The sequence below is a fragment of the Elephantulus edwardii genome, unplaced genomic scaffold (assembly GCF_000299155.1).
Source record: "Elephantulus edwardii isolate Elephantulus edwardi_28Jun2011 unplaced genomic scaffold, EleEdw1.0 scaffold00371, whole genome shotgun sequence".
Classification (NCBI taxonomy): domain Eukaryota; kingdom Metazoa; phylum Chordata; class Mammalia; order Macroscelidea; family Macroscelididae; genus Elephantulus; species Elephantulus edwardii.
The window spans coordinates 1,363,998-1,384,920 of record NW_006400121.1 but is presented as its reverse complement, the minus strand read 5'-3'; positions in this window follow the sequence as shown (position 1 = coordinate 1,384,920).

Genomic DNA, 20,923 nt, shown 5'->3' with positions numbered 1-20,923 from the left:
CGATTGGCACAGGACAGAGCGGAGTTTAGGGCTGTTGTACATAGGGTCGCTATGAGTCGCAGGCGACTCGACGGCACATAACAACAACAACAACAATGTCATTTAAAAAGAACTGGTATATAGATTGCATATTCAAACAAGTACATTAAAAGTTACTGCCAATTTAATGGATTTTGCTAGATCAATGTTTACTATAAACTGACGAACCTGAAGTATGTGAAAACTTGCTTGTGACTGCCTAAATTGTTCTAATTTTCAGATGAGAAAATGTTCAAAATGAAGTCATTACACTTCTTTTATATACTCCCTTTTCTAGTACAGACTAATTTCTTTTTAAATTGTAAAAATTCGTATTTCAACAGCAAGCATTTAGCAAGTACCTATTATATGTTATAATGAAGCTGAGCACATTTCAGCAGAGCTTCTAGACTAAGACTAGGAAGAAAGGCCTTGTGATCTATCTAAATATCTCACAGGGACACTGCTTACCACAATGATTCATTCCATAACCATGCATGAGAACTGGGCAGGATTGGACAGAGGTTTGTTTCATTGTGCAATGTGCTACCATAAGTTAAGGTGCAATCTGATGGCAGCTAAAAAACCACACAGCCACCCCTACGTGTTAGGTAACATTCTAGAAGCAGAAGCTGTCAGAAGATGAGCTGTAACCTTTATCTTCAAAGGGTTACAACACTTGTTCTGTGGAGAGGCAGTATACATAAAATACACTTTCCATAATAAAACAATTTTGCATGCAATAGCAGATAAAAACAAAGTAATTTCATTTGTTCTTCAGTGAAATTCTTCAGACTAACTGAAAATGTAAAATTTAATTTAGTCATTTATAATAATGGATATTTATTCTGGCTGTAATCCTGTCATTGAAAATTCAGTCATCATGCTTAATGTTTTTGTTAATCCTGCACCATAGATAAATCATGGGTTAAGAGTCACTTTCCAATTCACTTTATGGGTTTTTTAAAAAAGGTATCCTAGTTCTTTTGTAAATGAACTGTCACTATAAATTGTGCAATACTCTTAGGTTGTCAGATAAATCTGGCATATCTATTTATAATAAATTAAATGTATGTATTAGACTTGATTTTCTCCCTGATTTGCAATATTAGTTTCACTGGCCCAAAATATTATATATAATTCATTCAAAAACTTAAGAATCACATAGTTAATTTCTTGTTTTTACTTCAAAAGCAAATCTCACTGACATCCACATAAAATTGCCCAGTTTAGAGCTTCCTCATAGGTATAGTGGAGGCTGCTGTAGTCTCACTTTTCAAAATGATGCACTGTGACAATGACTATAACAAATGAAAAATAATATCACTCCAAATGATTAATATACATTTATATTCAATATATTGATTGTATTCAAAGTTGCACCAAGTTGCCATTAATATAGAGTGAAAATGTACATGTTGTGAGTAGCTTGCTGTTGAGTCAGTCCCCGCCTCATGTTGACCTCATGCACGATACAATGAAATACTATATGATTGTGCACCAACTTGATGAGCAATTATAGAGTGGACAGTTGTGATCATTGTGCGTAATCTTTGGCTGATTTGCCAAAGATTTTAACCCCTGATGCCACCTTAAGAGGCCAGGAGGAAGAAGGAGTATTTCAGGTCACTGGCAAGTGGTCACTACATTCTCCTACCCCCTTGATCCTAATGAGAGTGAACAAGAGCCAGGAAGCAGCTGAAGCATGAAGAAGGACATAACACTCCTTATCAAATATTAGCAGTAGGCCCTCTTGGCCCTGTACTTTAGGCTTCATCCTCCTCAGCCCCAGGCACTGCCAGCAGAAACATGTACTTTAGACATGACTTTCCTTCTAGGGAAAGTAAAAGCCTGCAGTGGGAGGGGCTGGATTTGAGCAAGTGTTGTAAAAAAAAGGAGATTGTCCTCTTTGAAACTAGTTATATTGTTTTCTTATCAATTAAATGCATTTTGTGTTTTTTAATTTAACTTTGGGTTTTTTTAATTAATTTTAATGAAAGCTTACAGAGACTTAGGGTTACCAGTCATTTATTGTTGCACTTTTCTCCCTGCCTACACCCTCCTCCCCAATTCACTCTTCTTGAAAAGTAAAATAAAAATTCTTTCATTGTTATGCAGTTCCCTCCCCCCCAAGTCCACTCCACTATGCAGCCTTCATTCTGGACTTCTGTAACGACAATAATATCCAATTTTGTAGTGGACCTCCCAAACAAAAAAGGAGTATCTCAAGGGAGCTCTGATGGCTTAGTGAGTCCCTAAGGAATTTTGCTGCTAACAGAAAAAGCTGAGGCATTCTGCAGGCTGGGATCTGTCAGAGGCCTGGCTAACTTGCAAAGCAAGATTAGCCCTGTACTGTAAAACCAGCAAGACTAATCCCATCTTGGCTAGAACGTCTGCTTGTCAATAAACCACTCAAAGAAGCAGGATGTTAATGAATAAGAGTGACCAAAGGTCTCAGACCTTAGGGAATGTTATCTACCAAAACTCTTTGTTTCTTAGAGCTCACAATAAGGTATGCTGGAAACCATCTTTGTATTGTGCTGAGGTCTGTGAGAGTTAATGTTTGACCAGAGAGTCAACATCTAGGAGGGAAAGAGATAATGTGATTGCTACTGCAGAGGTGCTTCTAAAAACCTATATATGCTTTTCAAAAATAAAAGTCTTAGCTATTTGCTATCAGCATAGACTCTCTGCATCTTCATTCAATCCTAGCCCCTTCTCTTGCAGAACTGTTTCGATATATTGAGGCTGGACCTCTATAGGGATCTGCCAGTTCTCCTTGGGGGAGGCGGGGAAGATGTACATTTTCTCCTGAGTGATTTACAGCTGCAGAAACCCAACTCAGTGGAAGATCAGTTTATGGGTCCATTCCAGCTCAAAGGAAAAGACTTTGAATAAGAATCCTACTACTGCTATAGCCAATCACCACAAATGGATGACTTTAAAGAGTGGAAATGTCTTCATGGTTCTAGAGACTAGAAGTCCTCACTCATGTCGGTTCTTTCCTGGTGGGTGCTTTGGGAATTCCCTGGTATCTTAGATACTTCTTGAGTCTGTTTGTCCTGTGTGCACCTGCTTCTATGCCTAAATTATTCTTCTTATGATTAGATTTAGAAGCTACCCTGTTAGTGTAGTACCTAACTAACAGAATAGGGAAAACCTGATTTCCATAAGAAAAACACTGATAGGTATAATGGTTAGGATTCCATCACATAGTTTGGAGACATACTTTAGTCCATATCAGGTGTCATTGAGTCATTTACGATTAATGATAACCCCACATTTTTCAGAACAGAACTGGCCTCCATAGGGGTTTTAATGGCTGAGTTTTCAGTAGATCAGCACGCCTTTCTTCTCAACAGGGGAAAAAGAGTATAGGGTCAAAAAGTCCATGAACCTTGAATTATGTACACTTTGTGTCCTGACATGCCCATCTGATATATTTAATGCTTTAGAGAACAGTGCTGTTTTTCTAGTTAAAGGAAATCTATGCCTAAGTCAGTATCTTATAATATATTTATATTTATAAGAAACAAACCAATTAAACCACTTAAGCATGTGGTTTTGAAAATGGCTTTGGAAGTCTGACCAATAGAATTGTGGTTTGAGGGACACAGTGTGGCTTGCATCTGAAGTCTCTCAGATTCTCCCACTAATGATTTTGGTTCGTAATTTGCCTATAATTCTCATTATGCATCTTCCCCTCCCCCATGGGGCTAAACAAAAGGATATTTTTAAAAGACTGTCAAGAAAAAGAAATACAGCAAAAGCAACAGCGACAAATAACAAGAATGAGATCGTTAGAACCAAATCCCCAAACATCAAATACTAAAGCAAGTATATAACAAAAACATGCAAATAAGAAAAACCCACACCTATCTTCTTAATGATACAGAACTCTTCTATCAATAAGCTGTACTGAGGTAACCTGGAGTTGCTGTGATGCTGAACCTTGTGCCACTGGGGTGTCAAATGCCATAAAAATTACCCATGGTGGACAGTGATTGGTGGAGCTCCCAGTTTAAGACAGGTTTGGAGACAGGAGTGGCATCAATAACATGCCCCTGGAAACTATGAACTTTGATTAATGTTGTTAGTTGTAGAGGGGCTTCAGACCTTTTGTTTATATGGTCACTAACAACAACACATACACAATGAGCCTATATATCAGAGTTTTGTCTTTGTTATAAGGTGCCATTGAGTTGACTACAGCCCGTAGCAATCCTATGAATAATAGGTTTGAACCTTGCCCTATCCTGAGAAATCTTCATATCTCTGATATGTTCAGGTCATGGATAGAGTCACTGTGTCATCCATCTTGCTGAAAATCTTCCTCTCTTTCTCTGACCTTTCCCAGAATGATGTCTTTTTCCAAAGAATATCAGCATGCTTGGAAAGGTGGATGGGCAGAGAAAGAAAGGAAGACCCTTGACCAGATAAGTTGACACAGTGACTATAGCAGTGGGCTTGAGTGTGTTAGAGATTGTGGGGATGACAGCGAGTAGGACAGTGTTCAAAGCAGTTGTTCATGGGGTTGTTATGAGTAGTACTTGACTCAATGGCACACAACAACAACAACATGAAGTAATGGAGAGGATTGGGTGGTGTAGTGGATTAAGTGTTAGGTTTCTAAACAAAAGATCAGCAGTTTGAATCCATCGGTGACTTCATCTTATGTTGTTATGTTGTTAAGTACCATCGAGTTGCAGGGGACTCATAGCGACCCTATGAAGGAGAGTCCTAGATGCTTGGGTGTCTCTCATCCTCTCTCCAGGTTCATAGGGTTTTCCGGAGGCAAGCTATTACAGAATTGGATGCCACTCCTGCTCCCAAGCTTGTTTTAATTGGGGAGCTCCACCCCACTCTCTGTCCGCATTGGGTAACCAACCATTAATGCATTTGACATATCAGTGTCACAGTGTTCAGCCTCACAGCAACCACAAGTGACCGTGGTACGGCAACTTGTACACCAGGGCTATACAACCCAGAGGAATGTCTGAACAAAAACAATGAAAGACAGGCCAGAGGGCCACAGATTAAAAGTCTTATAGGGTTGTTATAAATTAGAATTGACTCATTTAACTCAGTGGATTCTGGAAGAGACAGATATGCCAAACTAAATAAACTCACTGCTACCAAGTTAATTACAATTCATAACAACCATCTATTGGGTCTCTGAGGCTCCAGCCTCATTGTTCTTCTCCAGTTCTGTTGGAACTGACTAATAGCTGGAAATTTACTGAGCTTCTGATGCACAGGAGACTGCCCATTTTTATTATTTTATTATTATTATTGTGTGTGTACCATCAAATCGCATCTGATACAGGAGGAGATTGTCCCTCCTTCTCCAACACAGCATCTAGTGGATTCAAACCACATGCCTCTGGGATTACACCAGACCTCCCAAGACTGCCCATTTTTATCCTTCAGAGCTGCAGGTGAATTAGAATTGTGCCAAAGAGGTACAGTCCTAGCAGCACGACTCTCTATGGGCTATGCTACCAGAGAACTCCTGTGTGAGGTGGATGCCAGTCTGCTAAGTCCTTATGAGTTATGAGGCAGTTCTTCTCAAAAGCAGCCCATTGTCTAGCATGTCTTTTGTGAACAATATGCAAAAATGGACTTTTAAACATAATTAAATGTATTATTCATGTAACAGTCAAAGATGCCTGAAAACCAGCTGGATAGAACCCTGGTCAAGCTTAGTCTATTTTCAGTCATTAGTATTACAGATCAAAATACACACACAGCTTTATAAATCCCTACAAGCAATCATGTCCAGACAGATCTGCGGAGTTCTTGCCAACTCCACTTTGTTTTCTCACTGTCATTGTAAGTCAGTGTCATTATGTTTATTAGCAGTTCTTGGCTGCACCTCTGAGCCGCCTCATCCTGTATTCCATACTCTGGAGAAGCAATTGTCCTCATTTAGTTCATAAATACAATCACAACATTCCTCATGTTTAAGAGACAGTTAATTTCAAGCACTTTCAAAATTCCTACTAGAGCAATAATGAAGACTCACTGAAATTAATAGTAGAAATGTTAACCTACTCATGAACCAAGATACTAAAAACCAGCCATAAAACTATGACTCATTCATTGGAAACATATTTTTTTAAAAAAATCATGAATGATGACTGCACACAACACAACCCCAAAAAGTACAACAAAACACAGCCCAAAAGAATACAGCACAACACTAAAGAATAAAACAACATACCTGACAACACTGTAAAACATAACACTGCTATTCCATCATCAAATGGAATATACAGAAATCAAACAGAGTACTGTTAGGAGAGAGTGGAGAAGCCCAAGTTCGGAGACTGACTATAGAACAGAGCATCATTTGTTCATATACAGGTTAAAGTTGAAGCTAAAGTGTAAGAAAACAAATCTATCAACTCAACATGCAACCTTGAGTGTATCCCATCTGAATATAAAGACCCTCCCCAAAAAGTACATTTGATACAGTCAATATTAACGACCAAAGACCAGCCAAATTGTAGAATGACATCCAGAACACAAAAAAAGGAGAAAGCAAAAAGTCATTTAATAAGTCAGGAAAGAAAAACAAAAATGACATGGATGTCAGAAGAGACTTTGAGACTTGCTTTAAAACACAGAGAAGCTAAAGTGAAGGAATGAAATGATGAAATAAGAACAGAGTAGAAGATTTCAAAAGGTAGCCTAAGAATAAAAGGCAACATAATATATGCAAATTTGCAAAACCCTGGAGTTAGAAAATCAAAGGGAAGAGCAAATTTGGCACTTCTCAAGCTGCCAGAACTGGTTTCGAGTTCCAACAGGGTGAAAGGCTCTGGGGGGGGGGGGGGGGAAGAAGGATGAAGGAAGTGTTAAAAGAAGATGGAAGAACCCCAAAGAGTTGGTTTCCACTCAACTATTTCTGGAGGTAGAATGTAAATGAGGAGTCAGAGGTACTGATGAAAGAGGCCCAAGCTGTGCTAAAGGCAATGGTAAAAGACACAGTGGCCGCCACAGTGGGCTCAAGCTTGTCCAGCTCTCAGATGCAGAGTAAGCCCTACAGAGTAGACCGCCATGATTTCTGAGTTCTCTAAAGAGCATGTCAGGAACACGAACATGTGCATGCTCACACACTAATCCAAAGGCCGTGTGGGAATAGCTAGGGAACAATGAATACCTGGGGCTACGACAAGGAAGAATAATGGCTGAAATCTTGATTTTGATTTTGAGTCTCATTACTCTGAACTTGTGAGAAAACAAATTTGTGGTCCTTAAAGCCACCCACAGGTGGTATTTCTGTTACAGCAGCACTGGGCAAGTAAGATGTGCATATAAATCAGGATTTCTTTGTCCTTCCAATGTCTCTGAAACATTGAAAACCTAGCTCTTCCTACGCACTGCTTGGGCAGCTTCTGTAAGACCACTCAGTATGACCCGACCTCTAAAAGACTTGTGCGCCCCTTTCCTGTTGTCCTGCTCAGCCTCTCCCTGCCTTGCCACACGTCAGGTTTTCTTAGCTTTTGCCTATGCAGAGCCTCACTGTCTGTCCACACTGAGACTCTGAATATCATAACTACCCAAAAGATAAAAAGGGTAGTATTTTTTTTTTTCATCTCTCTGAAGGGAAGTTGAGTAAATAAACTACTATTTGAAAAGAGACATTGAAAACATCAGCACAGTTTCAATTCTGTGTCCCAGCTTTACTTTGGGATTTTCACTATGCAGAGACTCAATCTCATTTATTCTGACTAAGGTCAGTGTGAGGCTTACTGACCTTTGCTGGGACAGGAGCCCCGCCCCCCTTCTGTTTTGAGTATAATTCTAAAGTGGATTATAGTGTGACTTCCCAGTCAAGCTTCTGAACCAAGTTCTTCGTTAAAACCATGATCCTGGAGAACATGGTGGCGGGTTTTTTTGTTTGTTTCTTTGTTTTCATTTTGTGAGCAGCTGGTTATATTGTTGTCCTTTGATTGATTGACTTGAGTCACCCTCTAGCCTAGAGGAGGGAAAAGCCGATTCTTTACCCTCCCCAAGCTGTAGTGGTGTAGACTTAGGGAGTTGTGCTGTTAACCGAAAGGGAGCCCCTAACTGGCTGTTCAATCCAACCAGCAACTCCATCCGATAGAAATGGATAATCTCCTCTCATACAATTTATAGTCCCCAAAATCTCCCGGGAAGGTTAGCTCTGAGTCAGTTCCAACTTAATGGCAACGAGTGAAGGAGCGTTTGAAGGAAATTACGCTTTAGAAGAAGATTTCAAATTATATACTAGATGGCAGCTAATAGAGCAAATTCTTAGTAAAGGAGTTCCCTCCAGCATACATCCTATCTTCTGAATCAGGTTCCCCAGGTTTCACAGGTCAGTCATTAAAAACTTCCTTCTTCTTATCTTCCCATGCAAATATTCATCTACATTTTAGGAGATTTCTCACCAACACACAGGAGGTGAAGTCCCAGATTCATCCCTTCTCCCACTAATAATTCAGGATCCTTAACCTGAGTTAATGTTTGCAATGAAGCTCTGGGGCTGACATGGGGGTTGTGGGGGACCTGGCTCTAATAGCCTTTAGCCTCTGAGGTTAGCCAACAGTCCACTAGGAAGGGGCTTTGGTGTGGTATGTCAAGGGAGGTCCAGGAAGGATACTGCCCCATGTGAAATTTCAGGGAGACTATTCAATGTGGTCTGACTTTTGCAGCTGGATAACTGGTTAGACCACACACAGGCACACCTCTGAAAGGCCACCATCAGTGCTCACTATGAACACAGAATGAGGAAGGAAATATTTTCCTCATACTGACTCATACTTTTCAAGAGGCCTCAGTCTTCTCAAGCAGCAAGTCATATGAGTTCAGAGAGAATTCTTTGCTTCCTTTCTTTGTCCTCCTCTGCCTTCCACATTATGTCCCCTCAGACTCCAAGGAACAAAGAAAAAAGCCTAATGTGATCATAGCTCTTCAGATCCTCTTCCAGGAAGGCTGTAAGATCAGCACTTCAACTGTGCTTCTCACTCAGCTGAAGAGGGCAGAATTTAGGAAAGAGGTGCTGAAATGGCTCCTTGCTTACTTACCCCAGAGATTACACAAAATTTTTGTGTGGATGCTTCAACAAGTGGAAAAACAAGCAGTTAGACTGCTTCTCTGCTCTTGGATATTCTCAGGATTCTCCAGAAGGATATATTATTAAACCCACATATATTTATCTGCTAAACAAACTAACATATTGACTGTTTAAAGTTCTAGATCAATAGTTGTTTTCTTCTTATTCAGATGCTGTTGTTCTTGTTATGTGCCCAAGAGTCACTTGCAATTCATAGGGACTCTATGTACAACAGCCCTCAAAACTGCTCTGTCCTGTGCCAGTCTTAATTGTCTCTGAAACACCTACCTCCATCACCCCAGTCACTGAATCAATCCATCTCATCAAACCCAAATTCCACTGCTATCATGTCAGTTCTTAATCAGAGCAACTCTCCACCAGCTAAGGTTATAAATAAACATTTTCAGCAGGAAAGTGCCCACTCCCCCCTTCCCCCAAGAGGCAGTTGGTGGATTTGAACTACAGCTCTTTTGGTTAATAGCCTGATGATTTACACCCTCAGCCACCAGTACTTCTTATCACTCAGAACAGTACTTCTCAAATACATTGTGTGAATCAGCTAGACTATTTGGTAAAGTTTATTTTCCATGAACCATGAGACTCAGGAGATCTGTGATGAGTTTGTCACCCCACCCCACACACCAGGTTAAAAAGCAGGTGGCGGTTCACTAAAGTTAGTGATCTACACTCTCAGCAGACAATATGATCTGGCTTGTTGTTGTTGTTGTTATGTGCCGTCGAGTCATTTGCAACTCATAGCGACCCTATGTACAACAGCCCTAAACCCTGCTCTATATGTCAGACGAAGCCCCAGAATCCTTGACTCCAAGGTGTAGCCTGGTTTAACACTCACCAAGATGAATCTGAAACCTATGATCTGATAGAATGGTGAAAATTCCTAAATGGTTCACTTGCTGTCCTGGGGTGCTATGCTTTTAACAACAGCAACAATAAAAGAATGAATAAATAAGATCTACTCTAACAAAATCTATTTTAAGGAGTAAATATGTAATTAAAAGGTTATAACTAAGCTGTGGCAGGAAGCAATGATGAAGCCAAATGGAATTTGTGAACTAATTAGCAATACAATGCTGAGCATTGTGTAGTTAGAGGCTGATAAAACAAGCACAGCAAACTGGCTCACAAGACATTTACTGACTTCTGAAGCTGACAAATATCCACTGGGTGTTTGGAGGTCAACCTGAGATCTCTTACATTATGCAAAGAAGCATAACCACTTGGCAGTTTATATACGCTATGATTTTGTTCTGATACTTACAATTTATTTGCCATTCTCATAGAGAATTTTAAAATTTAATGAGCTTTCCACTTCTGAAAAACAAAAAAAAGGAAGTGGGAGGCATAGAACTCCCTGTCCTCAGCGGTATTAATGAAAACAGCATAGTACTGGCACAATGACAGGCACATAGACCATTGGAACATAATTGAGAACCCAGAAATGGACCCCCTATCTAGGGTCAACTGATATTTGACAAGGAAATAAAACCTACCAAATGGGGAAAAGACAACTTCTTCAACATATGGTGCTGGCAAAACTGCAACTGCTACCTGCAGAAAGCTGAAACAAGATCTACAACCTACATCATATACAAAAAATCAACTCAAGGTGATCAGAGACCTTGGAGTAAAGCTTAACACTGTAAAGTTCATCAGAGACAAATTGGGATCAAGTTTAGACTGCCTAGTCTATGGTATAAAGAGATTGCCAAATACAGCAAGAAATGCTCAACCTGGAGAGGATAAAATGTATGAAGGGGAACTTTAAAAGATTTCAATTTCTTTGTGCATTAAAAACTTTTTCCCAATCAGTGAAAAAAACCTATTGACTGGCGAAAAAAACTGATTTGGCAATATCATTTCAGACAAGGACCTCATATCAAAAGTTTACAGAATCCTACAGAGCATCTACAAGAAAAAGACTGATAACACAATTACAAAATAGGCCAAAGACATGAAAAGGCTTTTCACAGAGGAAGATATTATTTGAATGGCAAACAGACACATAAAGAAATGCTCAAAATCACTGGCAATAAGAAAGATGCAAATCAAAACCACCATGAGATATCATCTCACCCCAGTAGCTGTAGCAAAGTTTAACCGGACAGCAAGTAATAAATGTTGGAGAGGATGTGACGATACAGGAACTCTTATACATTTTTGGTGGAATTGTAAAATGTTACAACCACTCTGAATGGCAGTTTGGTACTTTCTCAAAAAGCTGAACATAGAAATTCCCTATGACCTAGCTATTCCACTTCTTGGATACTACAAGATACTTGAATACTACAAGATAACGAGAACTAAGGCACAAACAGATTTGTACACCAATGTTTCATGACAGCATAATTCACCATCACAAGAACATGGAAACAGCCCAGTTGTCCAACCACAATCCAATGGATTGAGAAATTGTAGTTCATTCACAGGATGGAATATTTCGCAGCACACAGGAGCAATGATTTTGTAAATTATTACCTAATTTGGGAGGGATTAGAAAGTATTATGCTGAGTGAACTCAGTCTCATAAGAACTCTATAAGACCACTATTGTAAAATGAGTATGAGGATCATCCAAGCATTGGGGTTTGGGGGTTGGGGGGCCATGGGAGCAGAGAGGTGATGATGAAGTTAATCACAGGGTCACACAGGTGGAGGGAAGGGTGGGTAAAGGAAATGGGAAAGATTTGGTGTGTAACAATATATACGGAACCTAGTAAAAAAAAAAACCAATATAAAAACAAAACCCTTCATGAGCTTTCAATATTCTAGGCAGGAATGTGTATGTCTATCATTCCTTTGTTAAGTAAACTTCTGTTGAGGATTAGGAGTCAAAGAAGGTTGAAACATAGTAGAAACAAAAGTATATAAATCAAGGTTGGATGTCCAAAAAGGAGACAAAGTACCTGCTTATTACTGTTATTGGTTGCCATCAAGTCAGACACCACTCAGGTGATGGTAATGGATAGAATTTCCTCACTCAACAACACGTGTTGTTGTTGTTGTTGTTGTTGTTGTTGTTGTTGTTATCGTGCTCTATCAAGTAAGAACTGACCATAGTTGACCCTCTGGTGGGTTTTCAGAGGCAATTAATCACACAGGAGGAAATGACCCATCTTTTTTCCCATGGAGAAGCTGGTGGCCTTGAACAGAATTCCTTCTGGATTGCAGAGGAGCTTCTTGCCACTAGGCCACCAAAGATCCCCAAAAATACGTGTTATGAATCTGAAACCCTTTATCTGTGGTTATAAACTCATTTTAAAACGGGCTTATTTTCTTATGCTAACAAGGAAGTATTAATTGAGGGTATTATTTAAATAAATCTCTCTTTTTTAAGATCTGTTGTTTTTGTTACATACTGTTGTGTTGAAATTTATAGTTGACTCTCTAGCGGGGTTTCAGAGACAGTAAATCACACTAGAGGAGATAGTCCATCTTTCTCACACAAAGCAGCTGTAAATTCGGACCGCGTACCTTTGCATTGCCAGTACAACTCCTTACTACCAAGCCACCGGAGCTCCCTTTTGAGATATAGAAGAGAAGAGAGGACAAGCCACCTGAGGGGAGATGGATGTCACATCACAAGATATCTCCAAGTAACCAAGAATCAGAAACTGAAAGAAAAAAAGGAACTTCCTCCAGAGTCTGCAGGAAACCTTCTCCTAGATCAGGTGTTTCTGACCCAAATCATGGTCTTTCCAACTGCTTTACATGCATGTGAAAGTTTGACAGAGAATAAGGAAGACTGAAGAATTGATGTTTTTGGATTGTGGTTTTGATGGACAGTGTTGAATATATCATGGCTTGTCAAAAGAACGAACAAGTGTGTTTTGGAAGAAGGGCAACCAGAGTGCTCCTTGTCAGTTCATGATTGGAAATATGAAAGGTCAGTAAAGGAGAGGAAAACCTTCAGCAAGATGTGTTGACATAGTGACTGCAACAATGGGCTTGAACATGGCAGAGATTGTGAGCAATACACAGGATAAGACAAGATTGTTCATAGGGTTACTATAAGCCATAGTTGACATGATGACACTTAACAATAATAAGCTTTGAGAAAATAAATTTCATTTGTTAAAGCCACCCACTCATGATATCAGTTACAGCAACACTAGATAATGAAGACAATGGCCTTATATATGAAAGAAGTAAGCATTGTCTAGTCTTGTGCCATCTTCATGATGTTAGAGTTCAATGGATGCTAGAGTTCATTGTTGCAGCTATTGTGGCGATCCATTTCATTGATAGTTTCCCTTAGTTTCATTTGCCCTCTGCCTTATCAAACTTGATGCTCTTCTCCAGTAACTGATACCTTCTGATGGTTCATACAAAAGAACTTAGTCCAATCTCAAAGGCACGTGGTTCAAATTCACTGGATGCTCTGCTGGAGAAGGAGGGACAATCTCCTCCTGTACCAGTCAGAACCAATTTGATGGGACATACACACAAAATAATAAAAGAATTGTAAAAAGAGATCTTGGTCAAAGTCTTAGAATCCAAAGTCACCATTATTTGTCCAGCAGTATTTGGTTTGCATGTTGCTATAATGCTGGAACTATGTTATTGTTGTTGTTGGTTATTGGGTTTTTTTTAATTATTTTTGGGTTTTTTTGTGTTTTGTTTTTGTTTTTTAGAGCAAGAGAAAGAAACTGAGGTTTATTAGACATTCATAACAGACTATGAATGGGTCAGGACAGACTGACTCCATTTTTTTTATCTTTACATTTTTTGTTAGCAGGGAGTGGGGCTTAAACAGCTGATGGTGCATTCCTTCTAATGGATGTTGTGACTTTGGCCCTCTTGCTTATATTTTCCTTGAGTCTGTTGTTTTGCCACATTCCTTGAGTATTTTTTTATGTTGTTCCTTTAATGTTATCCCACATGAGTCTGTTTTTATTGTCATATTTTATTGCCATATTCCTTGAGGGTTGGTTTCTATTGTTATAATTGTCACAGTCTTTGTCAAAACCAGTTCTGATTGATCTCCTTTGTCCCTGTCACTCCCCCCTGAGAAAGATTTCACCCTGATTCATTAGGAGGGGGGTGTCTCATTTTCTTAGCTACTCCCTGCTACAAAAGGGTATTGTTGGTTCTAGGGTGAAGAACTCTCACTACTCTAAGGGGCCCTTTTGGCAATAGGAAACATGTAGACCATTGTGGTGATTGATTTTGGAATTTAGGCACACTATCCCCTCTTAATTGTTGTTGTTGCTATGGTTGCTGTGATATTAACACTGTGACACTGATGTCCAAATGTGATAATAGTTCCCCATGGTGGACAGTGTTTGGTGGAGCTTCCTGATTAAAACAAGCTTGGAAGCAGGAGTGGCATCCACTTCCAAAATGGCTTGCCTCTGGAAACTTTATGAACATAGAGAAACGATCAAAGTTTTACAAGTGTTCAGGTCTTTCATTCATAGGGTGGCTATGAGTCACCTATGACTCGACAGCACTTAACAACAACTATTAATTGTGCTTAGAGGGATAGGTTCATAACCTTGGAGGTGCATCATTTTAACATGGAACTGTTGCAGCCAGCAGAAGAATCCTCGGTGGTCAGGAGTCCTTGGATATTCTATCCTGGATGAGGAGCCCCCAAAATGTCAAGGGGATGATTTCCAAAAGAGGTCCAGGGGCCTCTTTGAGTAAGAACTAGAAAGTTCTGACTCAGATATACAAGAAAGACACAAATACCAATTGGGAGCAAGAGAAAGAAACTGAGGTTTATTAGATATTAGACATTCATAACAGACTATAATGGCTCAGGTCAGACTGACTGTTGTTGTTATAGTTGTTAGATGCCATCAAGTTAAGTACAAAACATAGTCACCTTATGAAAAATCAATTTAACCCTGTGCTATCCTGTGCCATCCTCACAATCTCTGGCATATTCAAGTCCATTGCCACAGTCATCATGTCAACTCACTTGACTGAGTTGTTATGTTATTGTTAGGTGCTATCCAGTCAAGTATGACCCATAGTGACATTATGAACAACAGATCTGAACCCTGTCCTATCTTGTGCCATTGTCACACTTCTTGACTTAGAGCCTATTGAGGCAGTCACCATGTTAGCCCACCTGGGCGTAGTCTTCTTCTCCTTCACCGACCCTCTACGTTTCCAAGCATCATGTCCTTCTCCAAGGAATAGCACCTCCTAGCAACATGCTTGAAGTATGTGAGGTGAAGCCATTCGTCATCATTGCTTCCAAAGAGAACTTTGCCTCACCTTTTCCAAGATATAGTTGTTTATTATTTTGGCAATCCATGGGATGTTCAGTGCTCTTCTCCAACACCACAGCTCAAAAGCATCAATTCTTCTGTCTTCCTTATTCAGTGTTTAGCTCTCAGATGCATAGCAAGTGATTGGAAACCATAGCTTGAATCAGACACACCTTAGTCCTCAAATTGACATCATTACTCCTCAATAATTTGATTCTAATTTTTATAGAATATACACAATAACTTACCAGTTTGCTGTACTGAGATTTTATTGTGGATTGCTCTGATTCTGAATGCTATGTCACTGGTATTTCAAATGCCACAAGTATTACCCATGGTGGACAGGTTTTCTAGAGCTCCCAGATTAAGACGGACTAGAAAGCAGGATTGGCCATCCGCTTCTTAAATAACAGACCTCTGAAAACAGTATGAAGACAGTAGAAGAACATGGATAGTTGTAGTAGTAGTAATGGTAAAGACTAGATTGGAAGTCAGTAGAAATGAGGAAAAAGAATGGTAAACATCCCTTAATACATGGAAAGTACATAGCCTTAATGTTGGAAAACTGGAAATTGTGAAAAATGAAATGGAATACATGAACATTTAGCTAGGTGTTAATGAGATAAGATGGACTAGCTTTGGCCACTTTGAGTCAGATAATCATATGGTACACTATAATAGGAATGAAAAACAAGTATGGTGGTGTGTTGTTAGCTAAAAAAGTCAATTTCAAGTTCTATCCTGAAATATTGTGAGTGATAGAACATCATCCATACACATACAACGAAGACCTATTAATACTACTATTATTCAAATATATGCTAATACATCTAGAGCCAAGAAGGAAGAAATGAAAAACTTTTACCAAGTCTTGCAATTTGAAATTTACCAAACATGCAATCAAGATGCATTAATAATAACTGGTAACTAGAATACAAAATTTGGAAACAGTGAAGAAGGAATAGTAGTTGCAAAATATGGCCTTGGTAATAGAAATGAGGCTGGAAATACAATTACTGAATTTTGTATTTTCAATGGTTTATCCATTGCAAATACCATTTTTAAAAGACACAAACAGTGACTTTACACAGGGACCTCAACTGATGGGCTGCATAGGAGTCAGATTTACTCTATCTGTGGAAGGAATTGTTGGAGAAGCTCAGTACTGGCAGTCAAAACTAGGCAAGAAGTGGACTGTGGATATCAGACCATCAGTTACTCATACGCAAGTTCAAATTGAGACTGAAGGAAATGAAAATAATTTCACAAGAGCCAAAACATGACTTTGAATCCATTCGATCTGAATTTAAAAATCATCTTAAGTTTGAAACATTGAACACCAATGATAAAAAATCAAATGAATTGTGGGTTGATATCAAGGATATCATCCATGAAGAAAACAAAAGGTCATTACAAAGACAGAGAAGAAAGAAAAAAACAAAACAACCTGGAATGGATGTCAGAAGAGATCCTAAAAATTGACTAGAGCATCGAGAAGCCAAAACAAACGGAAAACACGGCTAAGTAAAAGAGCTGAACACAATGTTTCAAAGAGCAGCTGGCAAAGACAAAGCAGAATATTATAATGGAATGTGCAGAGACCTAGAATTGGAGAATAAGAAGAACTCACTCTATTTCTCAAGCTGAGAGAACTGAATAACAAATTTAAACCTCAATTTGTGATATTGGAAGAGGCAATATATTGAATGATCCAAAAAGCATCAAAAGAAGATGGAGAGAGTACATAGAATCACTGTACCAAAAAGAACTGACTGACACTGAAAAATTTCAGGAAGTACCATGAGCAGGAGTTAATGTTAATAAAGTAAGAAGTGGAAGTTACATTGAAGGCATTGGCAAAAAATAAGGCTCTAGGAATTGATGGGATACAAATTGACTTGTTTCAATTAACAGATGCAGCCCTGGATGCTCTCAACAGTCAGTGTCAGGAAATTTGGAGGACAGCTGTCTGGTCAATGGATTGGAATACGTCCATATTTGTTTCCACTCTCAAGAAAGGTGATCCAACAGAGTGTGGAAATTATCGAATATTATCATTAGTACCACATGCAAGCAAAATACTGCTGAAGATCACTTAAAAATGGTTAGAACAGTACATACATAGGGAACCGCCAGAAGTTTAACCAGGATTTAAAAGAGGACATGGACACTAGGGTATCACTGCTGATGCTGATCTGATGGATCCTGGCTGAAAGTACAGAATACCAGAAGAATTTGTTTATGCTTTATCGACTATGTAAAGACATTTGACTGTGCGAATCATAATGTTATGGCCAACATTAAGAAGAATGGGAATTCCAAAGCACTTAATTATGCTCATGCAAAACCTATACCTAGAACAGAGCAAGGGAACACTACATGATTTAAAATTAAGAAAGAAATATATCAGGTTTATATTATCTCTCCATACCTTTTCAATCTTTATGCTGAGCAAATTATCTGAGAAGCTGGACTCCATAAAGAGAATGTGACATCAGGATCAGAGAGACACTTATCAATAACCTGCATTACACAAGTGACACAACCTTACTTGCTGAAAACGAGGAAGACTTCATATACTTGCTGCAGAAGATCAAAGAACAGCCTTCAATATGGATTGCCTGTCAATGTCAAGAAAACAAGGATTCTCACTACTGGACCAATAGGCAACATCATGATAGATGGAGAAAAGATTGAGACTGTCAACAACTTCATCTTAGTTGGATCCACAATTAACACCCTTGGTACCAGCATTCAGGAAATTAGGAAACATATTACACGTTAAAGTCTGTACTTAGATAACTTCTCCAAATTATTGAGGAGTAGATTAAACTGGCTGAGAGTCATGTGAAACCTTGTCATCTGCTCATGAAATCTCTATATAGATCAAGAAGCAGTTGTCAAAAAAAAAAAAAAACAAACAAAGGAACACTGCATGGTTTAAAATTAGGGAAGGTTTGTATCCATTATACATATTCAATCAGTATGCTAAGGAAATAATCTAAGAAGTGAGACTATATGAAAAAAGATCATAGCATAAAGATCAAGAGAATGATTAATTAACAATCTATGATATTTTATATGACACAATCCCTGCTTGTTAAAAATGACAAAGGCTAGAAGCCCTTACCAATGAAGATTAAAGAGTATATTTTTCAGTATGGATTGAATTTTAACATAAGAACAAAAAATCTTCACAAATGGACTAATAAGTAACATGATGAAAAATATAGAGAAGATTTAAGTTGTCAAGGATTTCATTATACCTGGATCTATGATCAATGTCCCTGTAAGTAACACTCAATAAATCAGTAACATTTTGCATTGGGCAAATCTGCTGTAACGAACTGCTTCAGAGTGCTAAAGAGCAAGGTTGTCACTTTGAGATTTAAGGTGAACTTGACCCAAGCCATAATATTTTAAATTGTCTCATCTGCATGTATGGGAGAAAGGATATATCTGTGGCCCATACCTTTCCTGATTTTAAACCAGGCAGTTTTCCCTTGCTTTGTTCAGATAATAGCCTCTTGGTCTAGGTATATATTTTGTATAAACATAATTAATTGTGAATTTCCATTTTTCTTACAGTTTGTTATCATCCACCCAGTCAAATAAACACTATATAGTCAAATAAACACTAGTAAATGAAGAGTGTGGCATTGAACCTGGAGGAAGACTCATCAACAACCTGCATTACAAAGATGAGGCAACTTTGCATGCTGAAAGCAAGGAGGACTAAAGTGCTTCATTCAGTGGATTAAGAACTGCAGACTTCAATATAAATTACATCTCAGAATCAAGAAAACAAAATTCCTCAACACTAAGCCAAATGGCACCATCATGGTGGTTGTGGTTGTTAGGTGCCATTGAGTCACCCTCTTCTCACAGCAACCCTGTGTACATGAACCCTCCCCTATCCTGAGCCAGTCTCACTGACTCCAACACACTTAATCCGATTGTCCCAGTTATTGTATCAATCCATCTCATCTGGAATCTTCCTCTACTGTGCTGTCCCTCCACCCTTTCAATCATGCTGTCCTTCTCCAAGGACTGGTCCCTGCTGGCAACAAAGTATGTGAGATAAAGCTTCAAAATCCTTGCCTCCAAGGAGAAACTTGGTTTCACTCTCTCCAAGACAGACCTATTTGTTCTTCTGGCGGTCCATGATATGTTCAATATTCTTCTCCAGAACCACAACTCTTAGGCATAAGTTCTTCTTCTGTCATCCTTAGTCATTGTCCAGCTCTCTGAATCACAGTAAGTAATTGTAAAAAACATTATGCAGGTAAAAAAACATCATGGCAGATGGAGAAAAGATTGTAATTGTTACCAGTTTAATCTTGCTTGGATCCACAATCAACAACAATCTTGGTAACAGAAGACAGGCAATCAGGAGGCATATTGCATTTGGAAAGCTTGCTGTCTGGGATCTTTCCAAAGTCTTAAAGAGCAATGATATCAGTTTAACGAGTAAGATGTTCCTCATTCAAGCCACGGTGATTTCCAATCACCTGCTATGCATTTGAGAGCAGGACAATGAATAAGGAAGACAGGAAAAGAATAAATGCTTTTTTTGTTGTGGTATCGGAAAAGAGTCTTATGGACTACCATGAGAACAAAAGAGAAAGTGCAAACAGAGTGCCCCTTGGAGGCAAGTATGGAAAAGATTTGTCTCATATTGGGCATGATGCCAGGAAAGACTTTTCCTTGAAAAGGGACATCATGCTTGGAAAGATAGTCAGTAAAGGAAAGGAAACCCCTCAAAAAGATGGATTGATACAGTATCTGCGGCAATGAGCTCAAATGTGTTGGAGATGAAAAGGATAGGACAGGGTTCAGATATATTGTTCATAAGGTTGCTATGAGTCATACTTGTGTTGATAGCACTTAACAACAAGAACAACAACAACATATGTTTGTGAAAGTTGAATAAGGAAGAGCAAAAGTTATTTATGGTTTTGAAAGATAGTTCTCCTACCTTTTCTTGGCACCAATAATCAGAGTGAATGAGAGATCCCCGGAAAGCGCGGGGGGGGGGGGGGACCGTGCAACAATGAATAAAACCCAACCATAGGAAGTGAACCTGAAGAAGCAGCAAAATCGGAAGGAACATTCAGAAAGGCAGGCGAATCAACGACAAGAGGGCAACATGGACCCTTCGAGAGTTTGGGCGTTTCTTTCCAGACTTGAACATTTCTGAGTGTGAATGTCTACAGAACATCAGCAAGCTCAAGAAAAGTGCTCAAGAGGTACCAGCAATGAGGGTGTTTCAAAGCCCAAGAGAAGAATGAGAATGACCCAGTTTGGAATTCTAAGGACGCATCTAAACAATCTTCTTCCCAGGAGTGGCTTTACACTAGAGATGATCTTTTCCTCCACGCTGAACTGAAGTGAGGCAGGGAAAGGCGGAAACGAAGGGAAGCTTTTACTGAGAGTATTTCCCACAGCCTAATCTCAGGTGGGTAGTTGGCTGGCCTGCTCATTTTTCTTTTGCCCATACAGAAAACCAACACGCGTCCCACTGACCTGCCTAGTTCAAGGAAAAGCTTTCTTTTGAGTTGTTGCATTTATTAATTTCAAAT